General features: G+C 40.7%; 1 pseudogene; it reads left to right on the forward strand.

Annotated features, from left to right (window-relative positions):
- The first annotated feature begins 13,243 nt into the window (after positions 1-13,243).
- LOC114699495 lies at positions 13,244-13,792 on the forward strand (annotated as a pseudogene).
- The last annotated feature ends 11,213 nt before the right edge of the window (positions 13,793-25,005 follow it).

Here is a 25,005-nt window from a genome sequence, read left to right on the forward strand (position 1 = left end):
GTTTTGACTAACTTTGTTCTGACAGTTCCGTACACATATATAATGCATTCCAATTATGTTCACCCCTCCCACCCGCTCTTATCTCTGTCCTATCCTTATCAAACCCTCCCCTCCTACCTACAGTTTTCTTTCCCATCTTCATGTCTTTGCACTGAGTTTTACAAGGGCCATCTGAATGACCACAGGTATGGAACTATCCAGTGGAGCCTGGTGGGCTCAAGGGTGGGTACATATCTGAAGATAATGACTACTTCTTCCCCAGAACCCATCAGAGTTAATAGGGTTTTTTGGAATGGGAGGGGCATGAGGTCAAATTTTGTGTAGATCCACTCTAAGCCACCAGAGCTGTCAGGAGTTGATGACTGGAATGGCTGTGTCTTGCCCAGAAGATGACATTTCATAGCCTTTCTCCCTGTCTGCCTCTTAGATTATTTTCACATCTTCATGATATTCCCTGAACCTAAAGTGGGTGGTCTAAATGTTCTGTTTAGAGCTGAACATTCAGCTCTTCCTCATTCTCAGCACCTTCAACAGGCAAGGATCTCCGCATTTACTCCTTTCATTGTAAAAGGAAGCTTCTCTAATTAATGCTGAAAGTGGTATTTGTCTGTGGGTGTAAACATGGATGTTTAGAAGGCAGTCTAATGCCATGTCAGTTTATCTAAACAGCAGCAGTAAGCTCTACTGTAGAGCATATGACCTCCCTAGGCTTGTTTATTTAACTAGATTTGCAGTAACAGTTGTAAGTTTCCTCCTGTGGAGTAAGCCTGGAATCCAGTCACAGAGCAGTTGGTTGCCCCTGAGGACAGTTAATACCACGATTGCAACAGTGGACATATCTTACCTAGTGAATGCAGTTAGGACAAGGTTGAGGAGAAGCCTTCTCATTGTTGAAATGAGGGAGGGAACAGCCGGCCAGAGGCATCTGGAAGAGTCCAGAGTGGAAAGAGAAAGTAGTAGACTGAACATGGCCAGTAGACTGAATGGAGCCATAATGGGGAGGGGGGGCAGCCAGGAGGAAAGAGGGCCAGAGAGGGACCCAAGAACCAACAGCCCCAAAAGAGCTCGTGGACAAAATGGCAGGTGTCTATAGGAATGAAAAGCTGAGGGAAGGAAGGCCCATGAGCTAGAGAAGTTTAGGGTAGCAGGCAGGGTGAGAAGAGCTGAGAGGAGCCACAGGTACTGAGTGGGCCTGGAGGCCAGCAGACACTTTGGTATGGTAATAAGCACCACGTTAGCTATTTGTCTCTAGTTTCTTTTGGGCCAGACACCTAGTAGGTTGGTATTGTAGTTTGTAGGGTTCACAGCTAGGTGAGACCTTGATGCCTTTTCTCCCCTAATAAACTGCATAGCACCTTCCAGCATTACAGAAGTTAGCCAGCAGGGAAGCAAATTCCAGCTTCACTGTGCGAGATTTCTCTATATCATGGGATTTCTGTCCTTTAGTCATTATGTGCTGTATAACGCTAGTTGATTTGTATATGTTGAGCCAGTCTTTCATCCAGAATAAAACTAAATTGGTCATGATGTATGATTTTTAAAATTTTGTATTATTTTATTTCTTAATTTTTATTTTATTTTAGTATATGGGTATTTTGTCTGCATATATACCTGTGTTCCACGTGTGTGTAGGGCCTGTAGGGGCCAGAAAAGGGCATCATATCCCCTGGAACTGGAGTTAGGGATTGCTGTGACTCACCATAAGGGTACTAGGAACTGAGCCTGTGTCCTCTGTAAAAGCAACAAGTACTTTAACCTCTGAGACATAGCCCCTCCCCCATTTTTCTAGACTATTATATGTTTTCAAAATATGTCCTAATAATTCTCTGTATTTGTTAGAATATGTAGTAATTCCCTTTTTTTCTTTTTCTGAGACAGGGTTTCTCTGTGTAGCTTTGCACCTTTCCTGGAACTCGCTCTGTAGCCCAGGCTGGCCTCAAACTCACAGAGATCCGCCTGGCTTCTGCCTCCCGAGTGCTGGGATTAAAGCCATGCACCACCACCGCCTGGCGTAATTTCCATTTTTTACCTCTAATTTTATTGAGTCTTTTTGATTAGTTTGTCTGTGAGGCAGCTGTCAACCTTGTTTATTTTTTCAAAGAACCAACTTTTTTAGTTATTCTGTGTATTGTCCTTTTTAAGATTTTCATCATTGTGTGATGTGTATGTAGTTGCTGGCATGCGTGTGCTGCAGTGAGCATGTGGAGTCAGATGGCAACTCTGGGAGTCAGTTCTCACCTTCCAGCTTGTTGACGCAGGGTCTCTTGTCTCTGCTGCGGCTCTGCATACTCCGGGCTAGCTTGCCCATGGGTTTCTGGGCGATTCTTCTGTGTACGTATTGTTCTTTTCATCGCCATCATTAATTTTTGCCCTGATCTTTCTCATTTCTTACCACGTAAACCTTGTGCCGCATCATTTGGTTGTCTGTGTGTCTCTTTCTGTTGTGTTGTTTCTGAGACAGATTCTTACTGTGTAGCCCTGGCTGGCCTGAAACTTTCTATGTAGACCAGGTTGGCCTTGAACTCATAGAGATCTGCCTGCTTTGACTCCCAAGGGCTGGAAGTAAATATGTATGTCACCATGCCTGGCTGACTCTTTTTTTTTTCTTTTTTGGTTTTTCAAGACAGGGTTTCTCTGTGTAGCTTAGCGCCTTTCCTGGAACTTGCTTTGTAGACCAGGCTGGCCTCGAACTCACAGAGATCTGCCTGCCTCTGCCTCCCGAGTGCTGGGATTAAAGGTGTGCGCCACCACCGCCCGGCTTGATTTTTTTAATATAAGCACTCATAACTGTAAAGTTTCCTCTTAGAACTGCCTTAGGTGTATTTTAAAATTTGTAGTAAGCTTTGCTTTCATTTTCATTTGACTCAAGAACCTTTTTAATTTCCTCCCAGATTTTCTTAGTGACTTTACTGGTCATCCAAGCATAAATTTGTTCAGTCTTTATGTTTGTATAGTTTTAGTAGTTCTTCTTCCAGTGACTTCTAGTTTTATTGTACTATGATCTGACAAAATACAAAAAATTATTTCTATTCTTTTGTATTTGTCACGACTTGATTTGTCGTTTAGGATGTACTCTGTTTTAGATAAGGATCCATAGGCCACTGAGAAGAATGTGAGTCTTTTCTATTGAATGGAATATTTATGTATCTGTTAAGTCCACTTGATCTGTGGTGTAGTTGAATGGTTGTTGAATTTTAGTTTCTGTGACCTATCTGAAAATGGGAGTGAGATATTAAAATTACCCAGTATTATCATGTGGCAGTCTACCCAGCATTCTATGTCCATTAGTGTTTATGAAGTTGGTAGGCTCAGCATTTGGCACATACACACTTACAGCTGTCACCCCTTCTTAAGTAGTTGCTCTTCTGTCGCTGTAACAAAACACTGACAAGAACCGGTTTTAGGAAGACATAGCTTATTTTGGCTCAAGGTGCCAAGATACAGTCCATCATGCCCAGCAGCTTGAATTTTAGTTGATTCTGGATATAGTCAAGTTGACAACCAAGATTAGCTATCATAGCCTCTTACTTCATATCTTGTTTTTCTTTCTTTTTTTCCTGGTTTTTGTTTGTTTTGTTGTTGTTGTTGGTTGGTTGGTTGGTTTGTGTGTTTGTTTGTTTTTTGTTTTTCAAGACATGGTTTCTCAGTGTAGCCCTGGCTGTGTAACTTGCTCTGTAGACCAAGCAGGTCTTGAACTCAAGGATCCACCTGTCTCTGCCTCTGAAGTGCAGGGATTAAAGACACGTGCCACCACCACATCATCTTGTTTTAACACATTTTTATTACATGTAAGCAGTAGATGATCCTTATGGGATACTTGGGTAGGGCAGAAATCTAACTAGTATTGCTAACATTTTGATTTTTTTATTTCCCTATCAGTATACATGTAGTTAATATTCCGTGTGTTAGTTGGGTTCCCCAAGAAACAGATAGTGTGGTGGTGACACTGGAGAGAACATGTTTGAGTGTGGGAAGTGATCAGACTGCAATGGACACCTAGCAAAGTCTCTGCCTACCCAGATTGCCTGATAAGAGGGCAAGAGAGTGGAAATTCCTGTCCCCTGCCTAGTCACTGGCTGAGGGCTGATGCTGAAGGAAGGTGTCTTCTGCTTAATGCTGAGGCAGATTCTAAAGAAGGGAACAGTGGAATGCTCTCAAGCTGATCATTTCCTCCCAGCTGACAGCTCCTTTTGTGTACAGGAGGGGTATGTCATATGGATACATGTCTGTTCGAGTGTGTGTGGAGCCTGGAGGTCAACCTTGGATGTGTTTTTTGAGACAAGGTTTCTCATTGGCCTGGATCGCCACCCCTCAAGCACTGGGAATACATATAACCACCACATTTGGCTTTTCCACATGGGATCTGGGGAATCAAAGTCCAGTCCTCATGTTTAGACAACCAACACTACCAACTGAGCCATCCTTAACCTGAGTCCTTCTTTTTTTTTAAGAGGAATTGGGCCGAGTGTGATGGTGTATACCTTTAATCCCAGCACTTGGGAGGCAGAGGCAGGTGGATCTCTGTGAGTTTGAGGGCAGCCTGATCTACAAAGTGAGTTCCAGGACAGCCAGGGCTGTTATACAGAGAAACCCTGTCTCAAAAAAAAAAAAAAAAAAAAAAAAAGGATTTGGTATCTTTGTGTCTCCAATTGTCACAAAATTTTGTGTCTTGCATTTTCTACTAACACATGCAGGTTATTTTGGGGTCTTCATAAATTTGTAAATGTATATGTAATGTTCCAACTAGTGCTTAACTTATGTATCTGTTCCCTAGGTTTCTAAGTCTTCCTAATAATAAAAACATAGCAATAATGTTAATAATGAAGATCATTATGTAAGGTTTTAAACAAGATAGGATTATTTTATTTTAATAGATTCTCAGAAGTAAAATAGATTGAAGAATGTGAAGGTTTTGGGGCCTTTCATGTGGAAAGGGTAGCTGTTCATAGTGTTCATGTGTCAGTAAAAGGAATAAGCAACTTGTGGCTTCAGGACCTCAATAGACTTTTTGTTCTTGTTTTAAATGTTGAGACAGGGTCTCTTGCTCAGGCCTTCCTTAAGTTCTGCTTGTAGCCAAGGATGACCCATCAGCTTCTGATGATCTTACCTCTGCCTCCCAAGTCTTAGGATTATAGGTGTGAATCAACATACTATGAGGTACTGGGGCCTCATGATGAACTGAACTGTACCCATGGCCCTCAGTAGCCTTTGATCGCTGTTTGTAAGTTGAAGGCTATATTAATTCAGTTCCCTGTCCAAAGGGGTCGGGGAGGATAATGGTAAGAATGAAGGCTTCAGAATCAGAGTCAGCAGATTCAGACTTTTGTCTTTGCAGTTTTCTTGTTTGTGACTGTGGGCAGGCATCTGGGCATCAGCTGTTCCCCTAAATAGTAAGAGTAATAGTTTCCCTCTCTCAGGGAGAACTGTCTGAAGTGAGTTAAATGAGGTGTAACATAGTAGAACACTTACTATGAGGTTGTATCTCATTGAACGTTTTTAAATGAAGGGGTTGTTGTTTCTGAGTTGTCTTAGTTAGGGTTTCTATTGCTGTCAAGAGACACCATGATCAAGGCAACTTTTTTTTAAAGGTTTATTATTTATTATGTATACAGTGTTCTGTCTGCATATATGCCTGGAGGGCACCAGATCTCATTACAGATGGTTGTGAACCACCATGTGGTTGCTGGGAATTGAACTCAGGACCTCTGGAAGAACAGCTAGTGCTCTTAACCACTAAGCCATCTCTCTAGCCTCCCCAAGGCAACTCTTGTAAAGGAAAACACTTAATTGTAGTGGCCTACAGTTCAGAGGTTCAGTCCATTATCATCATGGTGGGAGCATGGTGGCATTCAGGCAGACATGGTACTGGCTACATACATCTTGACCAGAAAGCAAGAGGAAGTGAACTCAGACACTGGGTGGTATCTTGAGAATAGGAAACCTCAAAGCCCACTCCCACAGTGAACACACTTCCTCCAACAAGGCCACACCCACTCCAACAAAGCCACACCTCCTAGTAAAGCCACTCACTGTGAGCTTATGGGGGTCCAGTTACATTCAAACTACCACGTGGGGTTTGTTGCTCTTCTTTGTTGTTGTCTTTTTTGTTTGAGATAAGATCTGCTATGTGGGTAGGTAAGGCTGACCTCAAACTTGTGATCCTCTTGCCTCAAGCTTTCCAAGTGCTGGTATTACAGGTATGCACCACCACACATGACCAGGTATTATTTCATTAGGTATTTATTTGGTTATTTTAGTTGCCCATGAGTTGAGAGAGAACATTTAATCCAAGCTTTCTAAAAGAAAAAAAAAAATTGAAGCTTTTAGAGATGCATAGATTTATCCTGGGTCACTTAGCCTGAAAATAGATTTCTAGTGCAGGGCTGAAAAGCCTTGATGTAGACATTTCAAGGCAGGAAAGTTCTTTGTTCTAGGGGACTGTCCTGTGATTTATAAGATGGTTAGCAGCATCCCAGGCCTTGACCTCCCCACATGTCAGTGACACATCCCCATGCCTTCATTTATGGTGATCAAAGACAACTTAGACATTGCCCAGAGTCACCAGTGGCTAACGGTACACGAACAGCTCTACAGCAGCACAGTCTAAGCTGTGAACAAGCAAGCAGTGCCAGAGGTCTGCCTGGAAAGGCCGGTTTCTGTGGATGCAGTGCTCCTGAGTGCCTTAGTGGTCAGAGCTGCTAAGACGGTACTGCACTCTATAGTTCCTGGAATTGTGAGCATGCCTTTAGAAGATAACATATAAGGGTGCTGACTTCCCCAGAACAGCCTGTGGTGTTTAAATAAGGCTACCTGATGTCTCTCATGCCCCTCTCTGGTGACAGTTGGCACAACTTGGGGGAGGTTGTTAAAACTAGTACCTGGACGTGAGAATACAAATGTCTGTTCAACTGACTGCCTTCAGTCCTTTCAAGTATATATTTAGAACTGGAATTGTGGATCATACAGAAGTTCTGTGATCCAGTCATTATTTTGAGAGACTACCACATTGTTTTCCATAATGGGCGAACTAGTTTATAGTCTTCCCAGCCATGTTGTTAATTTATTTTTTTTAATGTGTATGGATATCTCCTGCGTGTCTGTGCACCACATGTATGCAGTATCCACGGAGGCAAGAAGAAGGCATTGGATCTCCCAGAACTGGAGTTACAGGTGGTTTTGAGTAACCAAATGGGTGCTGGGAACTAAACTCCAGTCCCCTAGAAGAGAAGCAAGTGCCCTGAACCACTGAATTATCTCTCCAATTATAGAATTATAATGACCTCCAGAATTCTAGATTATAAACATTTATAGTGTTGGACTTTTTTTTTTTTTCTTTTTTTTTTCTTTTTCTTTTTTTTTTTTTTTTTTTGGTTTTTTTGAGACAGTGTTTCTCTGTGTAGCTTTGTGCCTCTCCTGGAACTCCTTTGTAGACCAGGCTGGCCTTGAACTCACAGAGATCTACCTGCCTCTGCCTCCCAAATGCTGGGATTACAGGTGTGAGCCACCACTGCTTGGCTAGTGTTGGACTTTTTTAATGAACTTTTTTTTTTTTGCTTTTTTGTTTTTTTTATTTTTCTTTCATTGAAAATAGATTTTTTTCATACAATATATTCTGATTATAGTTTCTCCTTCCCCAGCTCCTCCAAGACCCGCCCCCATCTGAACCACACCCTTTCTTTGGTTAGAAAACAAACAGGCGTCTAAAGAATAATAATAAAATAAAAACAAACAAATCAGAATAGAACAAAACAACAAACAGAAGAAAAAAAGAGCCAAGAAAAAAGCACAGAAAACACATACAGACACAGAGACACACATGTGCACACATAGGAATCCCATAATTTAAAAAAATAGAAAACCAGAAGCCATACTATATATATGCAGAGGATCTGTAAGGTTGTGGGGAGGGGAACCCTGACAAAACATTGTGAGACAAAGAAACTTCAAAGATGCCATTGAGTTCATTTGTGTTGGCCTTCTACTGATAGATGTGGGCCTGCCCTTCAGTGTGCTTTGTATCCCCAGTGAGGCTCCATTGGAGAAAACTAATTTGTCATTCGAAAATTCAAGATAGTTTTGGGGTTAGGGATGGGAACTTGTGTCTAATTCTCCTCCCAGCGCTGGAACCCCTGTATGGTGAAGACCTGTGCATGTCCTGTACTGTTGTCACAGTCTCTGTGAGTTCATATGTGCATCATTCTGCTGTGTTTAGAAGGCCTTGTTTTCATGGTGTCCTTCATCCCCTCTGGCTCTTACATTCTTTCCACCTTCTCTTCTACAGGGTTCCCTGAGCCCCAAGGGGAGGGATTTCATGGAGACATCCCATTTAGAGCTGAGTGTTCCAAGGTTTCTTACTCTCTAGACATTGGCTGTGGGTCTCTATATTTGTTCCCATCTGCTGCAGGAGGAAGTTTTCTCTGATGATGGCTGAGTAAGGCACAGACTTACGAGTCTTGCAGAATATCAATGAGTCATTTTATTGCTATGTTCCTTTACCATAACAGTAGTATTTGGTTTTCTCCCAGGTCCCTGGCCTGTCTAGTCTCAGGGTTTTGGCCATAGCAGTGCTCAGGATAGGTTCCATCTAATAGAGTGGGCTTTAAATCCAGTCAGATATTGGTTGGCTACTTCCACAAGCATTGTGCCCCCATTGTACTAGCACATCTTACAGGCACTTCTCTTTAGTGGATTGAAAGGTTTGCAGCCAGGTTGGTGTTTACCCTTTGGTCATTTACAGAGAACCTTCCAGTACTATGAACACTAGTACATACGTGTGAAGGCTCTAGGTAGGCACAAGCTCAACTTCTTTGTGTTCAATAAGTTGTGTAGATATCTTGTCTCCAGTAATAGGGCCTTAAAGTCAGTTTGTGGAGAGCAACCAATAGCCTTGACAATAGCCTGGGTTGTTTGGGGGTTCCCATAGGGCCCCTTTGACTAACAACTAGGTAAGATGTAACGCTTTCCCAGTACTGGAAGCTTCATTTGGTGATGATGAGAGATGTCCAGTTGGGCCTATGTCACTCCCATTGTTTGGCAGTTTCATTTAGATCACCCTTGTATATGGTTATATTCTAGGAGGCTTCTACTGTATTAGGTTTCAGTGCAACCCCTCAAATGGCTGTTACCTTTAGCAGTCCCTTCCCATACTCCCTTGTTAACCCCCTCTTCCTTCCCCATCCCCATTTGATCCTCCTGTTCATTCCCCACCCCCATCCATCCATAACTGTCCCCTTCCTAGGGAGTTTGATTTCTCCCCCCAGTCCCTTACTCTATATCTAAACTGTGTGGTTGTACAGTTTATAGTTTGCTTATCAAAGACTTAACAGCTAACATCTACATATGAGCAAATACATACCATATTTGTCTTTCTTGGTCTGGATTACCTCACTCAGGATTATTTTTTTCTAGCTCTGATTATTTATTTACCTGTGAATTTGATGATTTAATTTTTTTTAACAACTGAATAATATTTCATGTGTAAATGTACTACATTTCCCTTATTCATTCATCCATTGACTGTTTTCAGTTTGTAGCTATTATGAATAAAATAGCAGTTAACGTGGTCGACCTAGTGTCTCTATAGTAGGATAAAGTTTTATAGTTGTATCTTGAGGTAGATAGATTCCCATCTTTCTGAGGAACCACCACACTGATTTCCATAGTGGCTGTACAAATCTGCACTCCTACCAGCAATGAATGAGTGTTCCCCTGCTCCACATCCTCACCAGCATGTGCTGTCACGTGTTTTATTGATATTGATCTTAGCCATTCTGACAGGTGTAAAATGAAATCTCAGAGTAGTTTTGATTTGCATTTCCCTTATGGCCGTTTGTGTTCCCTCTTTTGAAAATTCTGTGTAAATCTGTACCCCATGTTTTTAATTGAGTTATTTTTTCCTGATGAACAGTTATTTTTTAGTTCTTTATATATTTTAGATATTAGCCCTCTATTGGATATGTAGTTGGTAAAAATACTTTCTCATTCTGTAGCCTGCCGCTTTGTCTAAATGATGATGTCCTTGCCTGCAGAAACTTTTCAGTTTCATGAAGTCCATTTATTAATTGTTGATCTTAGTGTCTGTGCTATCAGTGTTCTGCTCAGAAAGTCTTCTCCTGTGTCAGTGAGTTCAAGACTATCCCCCACTTTCTCTTCTATCAGATTCCGTGTAGCTAGCCTTCTGTTGGGGTCTTTGATCCATTTGGAATTGTTTTGTACAAGGTGACAAGTATGAACCTATTTGTGTTCTTCTACATGCAGCCATACAGTTTTCAGCATCATTTGTTTCATTTCCACTGGCCCATATTGTCTCCTCATGGACATTTTTTAAATTATTTGCAGTTTCACATGATGACATATTCCTGTAATCCCAGCCCATGAAGGCTGAGGCAGACAGATCAATGCAAGTCTGGGGACAGTCTGGGCTACAGCATGAGACCCTGTTTCCAAAACCTAATTAACTAATTAGAAATTAAACAATAGAAGAAAGAACAGATGAATGAAAATGAAGAAAAGCTATGTCATTTTCATTTTCTGGGTGTTATTGACAGACTGAAACACTTTGGACAACACAGGAGGTGAGAAAATGCCTGATGTTTGAGCTCCTCATTGTTTTTTCCTTTGTATCCTCAGTTCTCCAAGGTAACGCTGAAATTTAATTGAATAAATGAATAAAGGAGTATTTCCCTGCTTTGAAATAACTTGGACTGTCATTACTTTACAAGTCAAATTTACCATCAGTTTACTTAATGTGCATTCCAGGAAGAGATTAAGGAAGTGCTTTCTCTCGTGATATTACTAGCCCAAAACTGGTCTGATCAGCTACAGAATTTAAATTTCCCAGGGCTTGCTGCCAAACCTGATGACCTGAGTCCAGTCCCTAAACCCAGTGGAAGAGAGAACTGACTCCCACAAGTTGTCCTCTACCCTACACATGGTTACTTGGCCTGTACACACACACACACACACACACACACACACACACACACACACACACACACACACACAATGAATGAATGAATGAGACAATCAATCAATCAATCAGTCTAAGAACTTGTGTTTTGCTTCCCTCGGAGCCCACTTTCCACTGAAATAAAGGCCTGTTGAGAGCCTTGGTGGGTGTGTTCTGACCTCTCAGATATGACAGGGAGCGATGGGAACTGGTGAAGTTATACTTCCTGTGTCTTAATTTCTCAGTTATTGTATAAGGTTTTCCTTTTCTAGAAAGAGACTAATCTGGAATGAGAATGGATTCTCATCAATAAAAGCAGAGCTTTAAGTAGGTCATCTGACTTTGCTTTTGTGCTCCACATTCACATGGTTATAAAAGGGCCTTTCATGAGTTTTCTAGGCTTTCATTGCTGTCAGACTCTCCACAGGGCATTGTGAAAGAATTCAGCTCCCCACCCCTCCTCCATGCTGGTCGCATGGGCTCTTTCAGGGGCTATCTACAGACTACGTTTAGCTCAGGAACTGCTGACACTGAATCAGTGGACAGTCCTTCTTCCAGATTAGTGTCACAACAACCAGATGTCTGCGGATACCTGATAGAGTGACTTGCAACCTAAATTTTACCAAATTATTAAGCCATGACTTAAGTGTTTGTATTAAAATTACTTATATATAAAATTTGTCTAGATAATTTCTGTTATCAGTTGGATAAGAAGTTTACGAACCTTCAAATGACCTAGATGTATACTCAGAACTTTTAAAGAAGCTTGTCTGCTAGTGAGATGGTACACATCTGTAATCTCAGTCCTGAGGAGACAGAAGCAGGAGGATCAGAGTGCAAGGCTGTCCTGGGCTATGTAGTGAGCCCTTGTCTCAAAACAAACAACCAGGAGAGGAAGAGCAGTAAGTCACAGCACTGATCAACACTGAAATAGCTGTTATTTCAGGTTTTTGCTGCACAAGTAGCAATATCAAGGAAAATAGAGACTTTAGAAGGGCTCTTTGGTAAATTACTTGTGCCATAATTGAACAGTAAAGTAGTTGTGAAAGTTTGACTTCTGAGGGCTGAGAGGTGGTCCTGCTCTTTCAGAGTTCCCAGGTTTGATTCTCAGCACCAACATCAGGCAGCTCACAGCGGCCTGGAACTCCAGCTCCAGAGGACCCAGCACCTTTTTCTGGCCTCAGTGAATACTGCACTCATGTGCACAAACCCAAACACAGACCACACAACACATAGTTTAGGAAAAGAAAACTTATTTATTTGTTTGTTTTGCTTTCTCTATGTAGCCCTAGCTGTCCTGGAATTTACTATATAGACCAGGCTGGCCTTGAACTCAGAGAGATCTGCCTGCTTCTGCCTCCCAAGTGTTAGGATGAAAGACATGTGCCAACACACCTGGCCCCAAAACAATAAGATCTTTTTAAAAAACTATATTTTATTGGCATCTGCATTCTGTTAATACCCATATAACTACACAAAGTTGGCCATACTTACTGATTTTTGAAAGACATCACTTAAAATAGGTTCCAAGTATGTATTGTGAAAGTAATCCTTTGGGACCTCCCTGTTTGTACACTGTACATTATTTCCACAAGTAAATTTTCTCTGTCATCTTTTGTATTTTAGCCACCTTTATATTATGAATTACTTGTCATCCACCTCTGTCAGTGTTAGACTCTGATTCAGCAACTTAGCCATTCTTTTGCCAGTGGACTGGTTTTTACTATCTAATTTCTTATTATAAAGGCAAAGATCTCTCTTCTAGTATTTGCTAGACATGAATAGGAGTCACTTTGTTTTATTTCTGATTTTCAAAGGAATATTTTCAATGTTTGCCTGTTGAAGATAGTTTTTGTTGGTTGGTTGGTTTTGGTTTTTTGTTGTTGGTTTGGTTTCATTTAGTTTGAGATAGATAGATAGATAGATAGATAGATAGATAGATAGATAGATAGATAGATAGATAGATAATCTGAGAAAGTTGAGACAGAAGGACCACAAATTAGAAGCCAGCCTGGGCTATACTGCAAGACTTTGACAAATAAACAAACAACAAACAGAGGCTAGAGAGATCACTCATTGTTTAAGAGCACCTGGTTCCTCTTCCAGAGGACCTGGGTTTGATTCCACATGGTGGTTCACAACTGTCTATAACTCCAGCCACATCCTCTTCTGGGGTCCATGGGACTACACACATGGTACACAGACATACATGCAGGCAAAACACCCACACATAAAAAAAATAAGATATTTTTAAAAATATTTTAAAAGTCGGTGTTCACAGCCATCGCTGCGCCACCTCTCGCTTGCAGAGCTCCAGCCGAAGGAGAAGCGGGGTAAGTAAGGAGGTGCCCATACCATGGCTCGTACAAAGCAGACTGCCCGCAAATCCACCGGTGGTAAAGCACCCAGGAAACAACCGGCTACTAAAGCCGCTCGCAAGAGTGCGCCCTCTACTGGAGGGGTGAAGAAACCTCATCGTTACAGGCCTGATACTGTGGCACTCCGTGAAATTAGACGTTATCAGAAGTCCACTGAACTTCTGATTCACAAGCTTCCCTTCCAGCGTCTGGTGCAAGAAATTGCTCAGGACTTCAAAACAGATCTGCGCTTCCAGAGTGCAGCTATTTTGGTGCTTTGCAGGAGGCAAGTGAGGCCTATCTGGTTGGCCTTTTTGAAGATACCAACCTGTGTGCTATCCTTGCCAAACATGTAACAATTACGCCAAAAGATAACCAGCTAGCACGCCGCATATGCGGAGAACGTGCTTAAGAGTCCACTATGAGGGGAAACATTTCATTCTCTCAAAAATTTTTTTCCTCTTCTTCCTGTTATCAGTACCTCTGAATGCTATACTTAGGTCAAAAGGTACCTAAGTATATGATTGTGAGTGGAAAAATAGGGGACAGAAATCAGGTATTGGCAGTTTTTCCATTTTCACTTGTGTGTGAATTTTTAATATAAATGCAAGATGTAAAGCATTAATGCAAGCAAAATGTTTCAGTGAACACATTTCAACAGTTCAACTTTATAACAATTATAAATAAACCTGTTAAAATTTTCTGGACAATGCCAGCATTTGGATTTTTTAAAAATAAGTAAATTTCTTATTGATGGCAACTAAATGGTGTTTGTAGCATTTTTATCATACAGTAGATTCGATCCATTCACTATACTTTTATAACTGAGTTATCCTACATGCAAGTACATGTTTTTAATGTTGTCTGTCTTCTGTGCTGTTCCTGTAAGTTTGCTATTAAAATACATTAAACTATAAAAAAATTTTAAAAGTCAATTTAAAAAATATTTTTAAATAAATAAATTAAATAAGAAGTAACCATCTTAAAGGGATTTTTCTTCTATTCCTAAAAAGATTTTGAGAAATCTTAAATTCATACACTTTTATCTAATATATTTTCACATCTACTAAAACATATAATCTTTAAATTGGGTATTGTCTTAGTTTGCTGCTTACTGGCTTGTTCCTCCTGGCTTACTTAACCTACTTTCTTATAGCACACAGGACCACCAGCACAGGGGTGGTATCACCCATGGTGAACTAGGCATGAATCAAAAAGATTGACCACAGTCTTGCCTATAGGCCAGTATGGTAGGCCTCTTCTAAAATTACTCCAACTTGTGTCAAGTTGACATAAAACTAACCAGCACAGTTCACAATTAAAGCTAGCCAACCATCACATGTATTTACAGACTTTAGGTTAAAATATCCTTTTAAAACATCATTAAGTAGCTTGGATACATTCAAATTAATCATGATTAACTTTTGTATTTTACATTCAATTTAGGTTTTCAAATCGTTTGCCTTAATTGTTGATAATATTAATTGTTCCATATACTGTGTCTAAATGCATCCAGTTGACATTCATATTAATTTGTGCCTTCTCTGTTTTTAAGTTTAAGATATTTCATTTTAATGGGCATGTGCTGGTATTTTACATTTCCCAGATGATTTAGTGATTCTCACTTTTTTTTTTTTCCATGTGTTTGATTGCCTTCCTAATACCTTCTTTCATTGTCATTTTTTGATGTTGGGTCTAACCCAGGAGCTTTCTTTGGGGGGGGGTGTTCTTTGTTGTTGTTGTTGTTGTTTTGAGACAGCGTTTCTTTCTGTAGTCCTGGCTGTTCTGGAACTCACTCTGTAGACCAGGCTGGCCTTGAACTCAGAGATCCGCCTACTTCTGCCTCCTGAGTACTGGGACTAAAGGTGTGTGCCACCACTGCCCGGCTGACCCAGGATTTTAAAAGAGTGCTAAGACAAGAGCTCTTCTACTGTGCCTGTCCATTTTTATTAAAGTGTCCAGATCTGGAAAGCAATCTCATATTAGCTAAATTTTTCTAAGATTTTCTTCCTGTGTGTGGCTTGTCTTATTTCTCTATCTATTCTGTTTTTTAAATGTTGTTTTATACCAGGTGTGCTGGCACAGGTGGATCTCTGTGAGTTCAGGGCCTGCCTGGCCTACATCGTCAGTTCCAGGTCAGTCAGGGCTATGTAGAGAGACTCTGTCTCAGAAAACCAATGAATAATAAAATACTGCTTTCCAGATAACGTCCACGTTGTTGTGCTGCTGTCTCCATCACCCGAGTCTCAATGTTTTCATCTTCTTCAGCTGAACCTCTCTGCCCATTAAATGCTGACTCTGCAGTCCTTCCTCCCATCAGCCTATAGCACCCATCGTTGCATTTTCTGATTCGGATTTTTACTACTCTAGAATTGCACATAATTGACCTTCCTTGCCTGACTGTCTGTTTGTTTTTGTCTGTGTATAGTTTTGCAGTTCTGGGGACCTAACCCTGGCCTGCTCTACCACTGCTACCCTCAGAGCGTATAAACCTTTCCACAGACAGACAAAAAGAAGCAGATAGCTGCAAGGCAAACAGACGCTTTACAGATTGAGCCATTTACCCAGCCTCAAGCTTTGTTGTTTAACATCTCACATTTAAGTCCTAAACTCCTCATTTGAGTTAGTTTATATGGATAATTAAAGGTAAGAGGCCAATTTTGCTCTTTCATGTGATTATAGTTTTCAGGGCACTATCTTCCACCGTGTGTGTGTGTGTGTGTGTGTGTGTGTGTGTGTGTGTGTGTGTGTGTGTGTAAAACACAGGTCAATGTTGGATATATCTTCCTTAGTCATTTTGCCCTTATTTTCTATTTATTTATTTATTTATTTATTTATTTGTTTGTTTGTTTATTTTGAGACAGTGTTTCTCACTGAACCTAGAGCTCTCTGATTCAGTTAGACTGGCTGGAAACAGACCTGAGTTCAATCCCTAGAACTGAAAAATCATAAATATATAAATAGAAATTCAGGCACATACTGGGTGAAAAAAGCCAAATACAAGAGGTCAATTGCAGGGTTCCCAACAATAGTAAAACTCAGAGTCACGAAGTACAGTGGTGGAAAGGCAGGCTGTAGAGTCGGTGTTGGAGACCTTCCTCAGAAGCTCTCCCGTTTTCTCTCATTACTCTCTTTTCTCTTACTGGCATCTCTCACTGCTCCTCTTCCACCCTCTCTTAGTGGCAGGTATCAGTTCTCTGCTTAGCATCCACCTACTACTACGTGTGCTTGTCAAATGTCTCCTGTCTGACTTGCTCATTACAGCACTTGTCACTTGATCAGCTGGTTTTGTCCCTCCCTTGGCTTTCTGCCTGACTTCCATGGCAGCAGCTCTGTCATTGCCTGTCTGCTGTCCTGCCCCTCCTCCCATCACCCCTGGCAGATACACTCTGTACTGTAGTACTGCACACTCAGAACTAAAGTCATCCATCACCTTCCCCACTGTATGCCCCAGACTTGCCCATCCTTCTATTTTCGGCTTTGTTTGACCAACACATGGGCCTTGACCACCTCCAGCATCTCATAAAGTCTTAATTCTATGAATTCTAACCTGTCAGTTCTCTTAAGTCTGCCCAAGATGGTCTTAACCTCCTGTAGTTCCTCTTGCTTTAGTGGCTGGATTCTGAAGGCTTTGGTCAATGACTCCCCTAACCTCACACTCAGCCAGTTGAGCCTCTCTCTATCCTGTTGTTAACTGTTCTAAACTCCAGATTGTTTTGTGTCCGTTCCCCATGCTCTAACTATTGATATTTCCCAATTGTGTTCACTGGTCAATCAAAACTTTCTATTATTGGGGGAAACTAAAAAATCTTTTCACTGTGGCAACAGTCCTTTGGTGATGTAATGGCTGCCTTGTCTTGCCTCATGTACAGTATATCCCCCTTTGCTTCATCCTTTCAGACACTAGCCTGTTGTATTAGGTCCTGCTTGATGTCTTGTATTGGAACTGTGTCCTTTGAGCATGACATGGCCATTGCCATATTGAAATCTGAGCAGCTATTGTTACCCCATGAAACGTTCACCTGAAATACCAGTCACACTCCCCTGTCCTGGCTGCATATAATCCTGACCCAACAGCACATAGTCTTGGGGGATTTAAGAGTATATAGGAGGTGGAAGTTTGGCTGAGGTTGAGATTTCCTGATTCATCACCAATGTCAGGGGTAGGGCTTATTCGCTGGTGCAACTGCCTACCAGTTCCCCTTGCTCCTAATCCACATGTAATCCTTTCTTTGGTCTGTAAGGTGTCCTCTACAATCAGTAGGCGTTTCTGTGCCTCTTCCCAGCTTGTTGTCATTGACGGTACCAGACAAGCTATTTTAAGCTTTGAAGTCCTGTTTGCTTAAAAGCTGCCTAGTCTTAGCTAACTCGTGTGCTTCCAACTTTTACTGAAAATTTCCTCTGTAGTTTACACTTTTCCCACCTCATTTTATTGCTTATTGTCTAACTTTTTAGACAGGTAATAATTCAGGATTTGAATAGTTTATTTGTACCCCACTACAGGTTAATGAAGCCCTCAATAACAATGTCTGTATCTGATATATGTATCCTCCCATATCTGGAGAATTAAAAGGAAAAACCATGGGCTGGGCTGTGGAGTTTGAAAAGCTCATGTTTCGAATATCAGTAAATATTTATTAGCTATGTAGCCTTGAACAAATTCCTTAATCTCTAGAAAAATAGTATCTAACTCATAATGTTATGAGAAGTAAATAAGATAAAGTCTATAAATGCCTATTACAGCCAGGCTGTGGTGGCGTACACCTTTAATCCCAGCACTCAGGAGGCAGAGCCAGGCGGATCTCTGTGAGTTCGAGGCCAGCCTGGTCTACAGAGCAAGATCCAGGACAGGCACCAAAACTACACAGAGAAACCCTGTCTCAAAAAACCGGAAAAAAAAAATGCCTAATACAAAAGCACAAAACAAACAAGCAAGAAAACATTGTTTCCAATAATAAATAATGCTGAACAAGCGAATAGTTGCCTGAAGTGGCTGACCCCTCCTTCTAGTCACTTTTTGCATTTAAGTCAGCCTTTTAAGTCACCTGAGCAGCCCCAGGAGATGGCCCAGAGCAATTTGAATGACTCTCAGCTGCTGTTTTGTCACACACTTGGAAGGTGTCTTCAGTAAGACTGGGGTCTGAACTCATATCTTCCCACTACAAACTGGATCTCTACCAAAGAGGTGAGTTTACTAAAATCAAGACCAGAACTAAATATTGGATGTTTAAACCTCTGATCATATTTTCAAGGCTTGCTACTCCATCATTGAAAAAAAATCTGTAAAATAGAAATAGAATCATCAGTTTGCTTTAGTTGGCATTTTTTTGAAAATGTATCTATTTCTTCATTAGTTATGTGAAGAAAAGCCAGGTAATCTTAGATCTGAATTCTACCTACTGAGAAACTATCTTTTAAATTTCTTTATCTGAGAAATGAGAATAAGAAAAATGGTTTAAAAAAAAAAAAAAAAAAAAAACGGCCAGGCGGCGATGGTGCACACCTTTAATCCCAGCACTCTAGAGGCAGAGATAGGTGGATCTCCAAGTTAGAGGCCAGACTGGTCAGCATATTGAGTTCCAGGACATTCAGGGCTACATAGAGACACTCTGTCTCAATAAATAAATAAATAAACAAACAAACAAATAAATAGTAAGTAAATTAAAGACTTTAGCAGGAATAAAATGTTTCAAGTAATAGTGCCTAGCTTTCTCTTGGTCCTATTTTATTGGGAACATGTTAAATATGGAACACAACTTTGGATATAATTTTTTTCTTTTTGTGGATCTAACAGTTTAAACAAGAACCTCATGACTGCGCTAGGCAAGGGCTCTATGACTAAGCTACGTCTCATCCCTTTTTATGTTTATTCTGAGACAGGGTCTTGCTGTGTAACCCAGGCTGGTCTTAAACTTGTGATCTTCCTGCCTCGGCCCTCTATGTAGCTGGGATTACAGGTGTATGCTCTTCCGCATGATTAGGAAGACTTAATGGAAGGTTTTAGAACCACAGTCTAAACTCTGAGGAATGCACAGGTCAGCTCTTCTTCACTAGAAAGGACTTAATAATGTTACTGTTGTCTCCTTGAGATAGGGCCTCATGGTTAGTCCCAGGCTGGCTTTCAACTCTATCCTTCCTTAGCCTCCTGGTTGCTGGGAATGTAGGTGTGTTCCATGACACCCACATAATGTTAGTGTTGATAACCTTTTTCTTTACTAAATGTATGCAGAGCACCCTCATCATTCCTTTCTAGTTCATCAGTAGTCAAAATGTGAGGAGTTGTTCTTACTCCAGAAGAGTTGTGTAAGAATCCAGGTTGTTGCATCTGTCTGAAAATGCTTTATGTGTATGAACGATTTGTCTGCATTTATGTATGTGCACATGTGTGCCTGATCCCCTTGGAAACCAGATGGCATTGGATCCCCTGAAACTAGAGTTACAAACAGTTGTGAGCTGCCATGTGGGTGCTGGGAGCTAAACTCAGATCCTCTGCAAGTGCAGCAAGTGCTCTTTCTTAATTTCTAAACCATCTCTCCAGCACCTGAAATGGGTTTTAAAATCACCTTTCTAGAGATCTCACAACAGAATTAGGTCTATTAGCCCTTTGGCTAGAGTCTCCTCAGTTGTCCACACCTGTCTAAATAATAGGCACATTTTCTTTTTCTCTTTGCTCTCATGTGAGAGGTCATGGCTATCAGCCTTGGCATCCACTGGCAGGGATTATATATCAAGGCAAGAAATACTGTTCTTTGGCCAGAAGCCAACAAAGGCAGACTTTCTCTAGCAAATCTTTAGTGTGCCTGTGGTGGTTCATTTCTTCATTTTGAATGCAGGATATAGTTTTCAAATAAATTATCCATGAACTGTGTGTAAGTATAAATAGTTGATTGTCCATGGATTAAACATTCAGGTTTTTCTAGCCAGGTGGTAGTGACACACACCTTTAATCCCAGCACTCAGGAGGCAGAGGCAGAGTCAGGTGAATCTCTTGAGTTTGAGACCAACCTGGTCTACAGAGTAAGTTCCAGGACAGCTAGGGTTGCATCAAGAAACCCTGTCTTGAAAAACCAAAATAAATAAATAAATAAATAAAATTCAGGTGTCTGGGCTGGGACTATAGCTCAGTAATTAATAAAGTGATTGTAGCATACCCAAAGTCCTGGCTACTGTTCCCTGCATTGCTATCTTTGTGGGGGAGAGGGTCCAATTTAACATATACAGTTTCTATAATGGGGTATACACTACATACAGCAAAGTATACTTACAGTAAGTTATGGTAACTCTACTCTGCTCTGTCAGCATAGCAGAATTGGTAAGGGTTAAAAGAGAGGAGGTATAAAAAGTACTTAGTATATAACATGTATAAAGAGTGCCCTGGTCTTCTTAGATGGATGGGAAGATGTGAGAAATCTAACAGCCAGTGAGCATTGCCCACTTGTGTATCCCCAGTGGAGAACTAAGAGCCTTCACTTACACCCATAAAAAATGTCTCAGGTTTGCTATGCTGAATTGAATTTTACAAACATGTAGAAAATATTCTTATTCAGTATCAGGAAAAGAACAGTTGTGATGTTATCTCTATCATCAACGTGATGAGATCTAGACTCTAAGAAATGGACTCTAGGAAATGGTTAGGTTAATCGAAGAGGGAAGACCTGCCTGCTCTGGGTAGCACCATTCCCTGGGCTAGGATCCTGGACTGTGTAAAAAAGGAGAAAGTGAACTAAACAAGCCTTCTTCACTCGATACTTCCTGCCTAAGGGTACAGTGTGAGCAGCTGCTTGGAGCTCCTGCTGTCGTGGTTTCCCTGTTTTGATGGGCCAGCATCTCAAACTGTGAGCCAGAATAAAGCTTGCCTTCATTGCTTTCCTCGGGGTGGTGTGGGGTGGTCTAATCACAGCAGAAAAGGAAACCAAGACAACAGCTATGGACCTTTTTTCCCCCAAATTTCCTTAGTCTTTTATCATATTGCTTTCGTGCATGTTAGTGGCCTCTGGGTTTATTTTATTGTTTCAATGTTGAACTTAATCATTGATCAGCCTAGTGTATATGTAATGGGAACATTTTTAAATAAGTTAGAAATGTTTTTGTATGAGAAGGACTACATATTGCCTCTTTTTATGGAGGAGGAGCAAGGGAATGAGCACCGTGTGTGTGTGTGTGTGTGTGTGTGTGTCATTGTGTTTGATACACTAAGGAAATGCTTCCAGGATTCATCCCCCAAAGTGTGTTTGCCTGACTCTTATGTACTCAGCTTATCAAAGGTTTATATTTACAAGTTTTTGTACTTCTTGTTATTTTTAAATAATTGGAGCTGGGAAGATGGCTCAATGAAATAAAGCTTTGTACGTGTGAGGACCAGAGTTTCTGATCCCCAGAACCACCCAAATGCCAGGTGAAGACAGTGGCCTGCCTGACGAGCTAGATCGGTCACATTGGTGAGCTCTTAATTCATTTGAGAGACCCTGCCTCAAGAATAAGGCAGAGAGTGATTGAAGAAGACTCATCAATCACCAGCCTACACACACACACACACACACACACACACACCACATATAAAGGGATAAAATAAAATATTATAAACTTGGATTCTCGCAGCATTTTGGCTTTTCTAAAACATATAATTCTGTCTTCCTCAGGCCACTGTTGCCTAATGGAAATTAACTTATAAAGCAGGAAAATAAATATAATATGTACAAACAACCCTTTTTTTTACATATGACTTCCTTTATTGAGCATAGATTTTTAAAAATTCTCTTCAATCTGTTCATGCACAGACATAAATAAGTTTGTGAAATATTTAACATATTAGAGCTTGCCAACTTAATCAGTATATAGAGATGAGGAAATTTTCCCCAACATTCTTACCAAGGAGGCAAGTTCATCTGCTGACCCCCAAGAACATGGAGGTGAATATGATAGACTGCCCTGTCTGCACCTCCCTTCACCACCATTCGGTAACAACTGTCCAGGCCCAGATCAGTGGCACATTTCCTGATGATTGCTAGACATTTCAGTGTCTGAGAAGACTTTGATCATCAGCTGCTGCTACAGAAATTGGGCTGTATGTTTCTTCAATATCACCAGAAAGCATTAATGAAGAAGGGGAAACGTCATGGAAAGCAAGACACCGATCATCCTTGAAAATTATTTTAACCAGAGTTTGCCTATGAATGATCTTCCCAAAGATTGTGTTCCCACCAGGCTGGTCACCTGAACTTGATGGTCCCATCTGTGAGTGAACAGGACAGAAACAGACAGGGGCAGGTGGCCTAGGCCAACAATAAACACTTTAATTTTTAAATTTTTATTTTATTTTAAATTTCTTTTTAAATTAATAAGGGGGGAGTAAGTGTGTATGAGTACTGGTACATGTGGAGGCTACTCAGTTGTGAGCCACCCAACATGGGTGCTGGAAACCAAACTCTTGTCTTCTGCGTGAGCAGCGAACACTTGATCACTGAGCCATCTCTCCAGCTTCCACAATGTGTGCATGCACATGTGGAGGTCAGAGGACATCTTGCAGGAATCAGTCCTTTCCTTCCACCGTGTCAGTCCTGGGGAGTGAATTCATAGCATCAGCTTGGTAGCAAAGCACCTTGCCAACGGAGCCATCTGCCTGCCTCTTACAGTCAACTTGTAATAGAAGCAAACAGGAAGGACTACAATATTGCTGGTATATCCACATAGTAAAACACTGCAGCTGTTGACAAGAAAGGTACCTATGTGTATTAGTGTATTAATATGGAAGGTGTTTAGGGTTTACTTAAGTAAAAACCAAAGCACTAGACATTATCATCTTTTTTGGTTTTTTGTTTGTTTGTTTGTTTGTTTGTTTTTGCAGACAGGGTTTCTCTGTGTAGTTTTGCACCTTTCCTGGAACTCACTCTGTAGCCCAGGTTGGCCTCGAACTCACAGAGATTGGCCTGCCTCTGCCTCCTGAGTGCTGGGATTAAAAAAGCATGTACCACCACCGCCTGACAGACATTATCATCTTATTCATAAGTTTTTTTAATGTGTGCGTGTATGTCAGTTTAGTAGAGAAACCTTCGTAAGCGTTTGGAGAGAAGTATTTAGTGACCTCCTGGGAAATGAGATTAACAGTGGTGGATGGGGCTTGGTTTGCTTTATTCTCACTGTTCTATTTACATTTGTTCTTACAAGTGTGCTTTACTTTTTTTTTTTTTTTTTTTTTTTTTTTTTTTTTTTTTTTTTTTTGGTGGTGGTGGGAGGGATTCAAGACAGGCTTTCTGTGTAGCCCTAGCTAAGCTGGAACTCTGTAGACCAGGCTACTCATGAACTCAGAGAGATTCATCTGCCTCTGCCTCCCGAGTGCTGGGATTAAAGGCATGCACCACCACCACCACCACCACCACCACCACCACCACCACCACCACCACCACTGCCTGGCTGAGTCCCTACCATTTAAATAAAGACCACTCAACCTGTATTATCATCATGTTTCTTTCCAATAAATCTCTTTTCTAGGGACTCTTACTCTGATTTTTTCCTGTGTAAGTTAATTTTGCTTATGGTAGAACTTCATGTACATAGATTCATAATTATGTACTTCTGGTACCAACTTTTATTCTGTCAGCATATGAATGAATCTTTTTTGATTCATCCATGATGATGTGTGTTATGCCAGTAATTCTTTTCTGCTTGGATTCTGAGCAAAACTCTTGACAACATGTGGTTCTGTTTCTGGTCTTACTCTGTACCATTCATTTAGCTGTCTTGTTGTTGTTGATGATGATGATATTAAAAAGGAGGTCTTGATATCAGATAGTGTTGGTCCTCTAATTTTTTTTTTCCTTTTTCAATATCTACTTGGCTCTTTTGAGTCTTTTGCCTCCATATAAACTTTAGAAACAGTTTCTCAATGTCTACAAAAAAATTTGTGATTTTTATCAAGATTGTGTTTACCTATAGACAATTTTGGAAGACATGGCATCTTAATAAAACTAAGTTCCTATCCATGAACATTGTTTACGATCAGTTTTTTTTAAACTTGTTTTTTCTTAGCAGCTTCCATTTTTACTTTCATGGTTGCTTGCATTGTTCTTGTGCTTAAAAAGTTCTTTTGTAGCTTCAATTCACAACTATATGCTTATTCTCTTTTAAAATGTATTTTAAGCATTTAATTCTGTGAGTCAACTTCTTTTCTGTTGATTTGCCCTGAGTAGCCGAGCACACATATACAGCAGCCTTCCAGCCTGCTGCCTGATCCTTGTGTAAATGATTATATGCATTACCGACTTTAAAATATGATCAGATAGGAATTGAACTGGATCCTGTCAGAAGAGTTCAATATCAGTTCACTCTCCGGCTCTTTAAGAGTTATAGACATCTAACATAATGTAGCACTGACTTTGTTATCACAGCCTACAAAAGTCTCTGCACTTAGGGAAGGCCACTACTGACTACATTCCCCTGCCAGGCAATGCCATTCATTGTTCCATAGCAGATTTCCAGGTCTGTATAAATTACCTACATGTGCCACTTCAGTATTGTCATACACCTCTTAGGGAGGCAGGCCCTCTTTCTCTCAGATAGTGGCTACCATATTGATTTACATCTAGACTATAAACCATGTGAAAGCATGGCTTGTAAATAAATTGGTCCTCAGTTCCTTCTCTAGAACCTAGATCAGTGTTGTACTCAGGTCCTGAGCAGATGAACTTGGGAAATTTAAGGACT

The sequence above is a fragment of the Peromyscus leucopus genome, chromosome 4 (genome assembly GCF_004664715.2).
Source record: "Peromyscus leucopus breed LL Stock chromosome 4, UCI_PerLeu_2.1, whole genome shotgun sequence".
NCBI classification, from domain to species: domain Eukaryota; kingdom Metazoa; phylum Chordata; class Mammalia; order Rodentia; family Cricetidae; genus Peromyscus; species Peromyscus leucopus.